General features: G+C 30.9%; 1 long non-coding RNA gene across 1 annotated transcript; it reads left to right on the forward strand.

Moving 5' to 3' along the window:
* Window positions 1-1,640: 1,640 nt before the first annotated feature.
* On the forward strand, window positions 1,641-3,982 carry LOC108213899 (uncharacterized). The gene is made up of 4 exons (XR_001805401.2): window positions 1,641-1,773; window positions 2,103-2,153; window positions 2,374-2,435; window positions 3,398-3,982. It is a non-coding gene; the product is annotated as an uncharacterized LOC108213899 (long non-coding RNA).
* Window positions 3,983-4,188: the final 206 nt, after the last annotated feature.

Below are 4,188 nucleotides of genomic sequence, written 5' to 3' on the forward strand. Positions count from 1 at the left end.
AAGACGAGCTCTCGAGGTGTTTGTTATCCGTTTCACTGTACCTGTTTTTTATATAATTAAGCACACTCATACACTTATCTTGTCTTTCCAAGCCTTGACGTACTAGAGTAAATAGAGCGCCGGGTTATCATGTGACCTATAAATCATTGGTCAATGCATCATTCCCTGTTTATTAGTGTTGCTCACTGAAAGTTGAATTTCAATAGAGTACTCATGTGAATAAATATTAAATTTGTTTGTGGTGTCTAACAGTTACATTGTTAAATCAATCTCTGATCTTTTTAATTATAAGAAACTCAATAACTAAAAAGATTGATATTTATCCATTAGCATAGCATTTAATTTTTTTTCCTTCTAAAAAAATCTTTGGATTACGTAATAAATATATGTAAATTGGGCTTGTGTGGGCTTGTGTGCTCTTCTTGCACAGGTGTGAGAGTGTTGTTGAACATAATATCTTTCATTTTATTTGTTATAAAAACACATTTTCCTCAAAATATTAGGTGAAAATATTTGAGAGGTAAAATTAATTTAACTAGTATACAGAATTAATTTTTTGGCTCACTACCGAAAATAAAATGACAAATTTCTTCAATTGCATAAAATGTGTATCAAAATTTTTATTCATGAATATCAAATAATCTTAATTATTCTAAAAAAAGCGAAGACATATAAAGTTTATTTGTATAAAATTTGAAAAATAAGAAGTTATTAATATAGATATAAGATACTACACATTTGGGTCTTAGTATTTGAAAATATTATACGTTTACCTATTCAAATAATTTATTTGAATATAATACATAAAAATATTAAAATATAAACATGCAACACAAAATAAATAGAAAAATAGTAGAAATAATTGAATATCTAAATCAAAGAAAATATACCCCTGCAGACTCGAAATGAAATATCTCTTATCAAATCACTCATATTTTTCATGAATTTTATTTTACAAAAATATAAAAACTTTTCATATTATTTACAGATTATATTATTATAATAAATTGATGGTATTAAGAAAATTGTAATTCGAATCAAGTATGTTTATGATCACCATTGTTAATTTTGTTGTCATGAGGTCACAAAACTCAAAAAGCCCTTTGTACTAAAAAAAAAAGTTAAAAGACAATTTTTTTTGAGTTATTTTGATTTTCATTAGATCTCAAAAGCCCAACTACTTATCCTAAAAGCCCAACTACCCACCCCAAAACTAACATAGTAAAATATAAAAGTTTGTTATCCTCCTGATGAGTCATGAGTCACATAGATCATAGAGAAGAAAATCCAAAAATTACTAATAATATTATCATGAACTATTTTATATCTATAAAATATATAATAAAATAAAAAATCCCATATAAAATTAAATTATATTATTTTATAAATTTAAAAGTCCTAAAAATATAAAAAATTTCACTATATAATATAATTTATGTTAAACAAAACTTCACGTGCATGCTTAGCACACATAGAAAACTAGCTAGTATAACAAAAATATATTATAATTATTTGTACTTAATAAAGCACTTAATTTTCCACCGAAAATAGACAGAATAGTTTGTTCAAAAGAATAATATCGAAAATATAAAAATTATTGATATAAGTATATAATTTTTTTATACATATTTGTTTGGGGTCTTATCCCAAAGTCTTAGCTAGGGTTTGCCTACTGAGGCTGATTGTAGCGCCGCTCTGTGCCTCTGCCCAAAAATTCCTAGTGCTCCGATTATGAATGATTGGTATATTATTCACCCTCCTTGTACATACCAAGTAAGTGTTATAGTCTTATAGGTAGTTTAACAATCTTTTCAACCTTGAATTCAAATCGATTTCAATCGAATCCTTAGTTGACTTATGATGTGCATAAAAATTATGAGTTTTCGAAGAATTAATATGTTTTTATGTTTTGATAGTATGTATGATGTGTGATACTATGCTCAATCAAGGGTGTACTTGCTGCATACACTCCATTCACGGTTGTAAAGCTCAGTATTATACATATATGAGTTGCAGAAGACTCATTGCTTCCTTTCGTTTCATGTACCTGCAGCTATGTTTTCTTTATTTAATTTTGTGATTGATCTTATATGGTTCTGCAGGGTTGTCGACAGTGGAAAGGAGGAGGGGGTTTTGAAAACGAAGTACCAATGGTAATTGATGCTAAATTTTGTCAATTTACGAGACATGACATAAAATCTTGGATATATTTGTAGAAAGTTCAGGGCACACATTGAATTCTCTTTGCAAAATGCTCCTAAAAAATTATTTTTGATATCTTCTAGTTAATTTATTATATATTTTTAAGCAGAATTCACCCATCATATTAATTCTTTAGTGTTCAACTAATATGTATCAATGAAATGCTTGTAGAGAATAATGAAGAAAATGCTCCAGAAAGGATTGACATTAATGTTCATGGCATATATGTGAAGGTAATGGTATTTTGCTTTCATAGAAAGAAATTATTTAATTATACTATAGTATTGAATTGATGATGAGGGTTAATATCATTGTGCCCTTTAATATTTGTTCCCTTATACATATTGTTGGCTATAGAACTTGGAAAATCATAAAACTTTTTTATATTTGATTATTTTTTTATTACTTGCTTACATGTGCTGGAGTTACGAGGAAAACTCTGGAGAAAGAGAGAGAGAGAGAGAGCTATGAGAGTCACAGAAACCATGAATCCAGAGATAGTGATTAGTAGTTGATGTTAGGTGGTGTCAAACCAAGTAGCGCGTGAGGTTGATGAAAAAGATAATTCACTTGCATACAACTAGTTGCTAAACTCCATTAGTATGAGCCTTCCTGGTGTGCCTTTCAAATATAGGTTTATTGCTGATGTTTGATATGAATAAGTACCGGTAATGGATATGAAAAATTGAGCTATCAAACAGCAATGCAAAGCCTCCTGCAGGAATAGGAATAAGTACTACAGATGAATATGAAACTTTGAACTATCAAGCAACAATGCAAAGCCTCTTATAGTTTAGTTATGGGTTGCACTAGACTTGAGTAATGGGTTGCACACACGCAAAGCTTCCCGTATTTTAGTTATGGGTTGCACAGGGCTTGAGTTATCATGCATACGTAATGAGAATACGCATTTCTCAGGTTCATTATCATTTAACAATACACTGGTGGGGTAGGATTTTTGTTTGTTATTTCTTGTCAAAAATGAATTTTTCTGCTCATTAAGATATGTGTCTATATATGTTTATGCATATATCAGGTCTGATTCGTTTATTTATATCTGTAATTACATCTTCACTTGTTTTTGCAAATTTGTTTCTTAAAAATTTACCCTCATTCTCGACGCACAATGTGTGCACAGTTTAGTGCATTTTTTGGTATCCTGCTCACCTGGTTCCTTCTTCGTGTAATTCCCCAGTCAGTCAGTAGCTACTACATATTTGCTGTGACACTTCTCATGATGGGCCTTACCATTAGCTGGAATGCTACTGCAGCCAATGGCCCTATGTTTGCTAAGGTGGTCCCTGCCAAGCATAGGACTATGATCTATGCATTTGATCGAGGTCTTAAGGGATGTTCCTCTTCATTTGCTGCTCCTATTGTTGGAATTCTTGCAGAACAGTTATAATCCTAATTAAGTCTGTTAACCCCAAAACAGAATCCATACCAGAGGCCATTGCATTGTTGAAAGGCCGTTTTTCAATGATGGCAGTTCCCTTGGGCTTACGTTACATGTTCCACAAGCCCTTGTATTGGCTCGTTAAGGGAGAACAAGAGACTGTAGGCTAGCCACTTCAGAAGAGGCAGAGATGATCCAACCGCACGGCAGGGACAGAGATAATACTTATTTCACGAGCACTACATTTCACGAGCATAATACTTATTTTAATAATTTGTGTGATCGATTGAAATGGGAAACGAGGATCTGAAAATTTTTGGTATATCTATTGTATATATACTTATCCACTGAAAGAGTAATTTATATTTTGATTAGATTTTTTTATCATCCGATAATTTTTTTTGTTTCTTTATAACGTGTTTAATTATAAGACAAATAGGAAGTCATGATATTCCTTTTCGCTATAAATGGAGAAACAAGAAATATGAAATATATGACTGTAATCAATTGGCAATAATATTAAACCAAACTATAACACATCTTTGTCCAATGTGTACCAGGGATGTAGAGCATGTTCTTCACATCTTTTT

Source organism: Daucus carota, chromosome 3 (assembly GCF_001625215.2).
Source record: "Daucus carota subsp. sativus chromosome 3, DH1 v3.0, whole genome shotgun sequence".
Classification (NCBI taxonomy): domain Eukaryota; kingdom Viridiplantae; phylum Streptophyta; class Magnoliopsida; order Apiales; family Apiaceae; genus Daucus; species Daucus carota.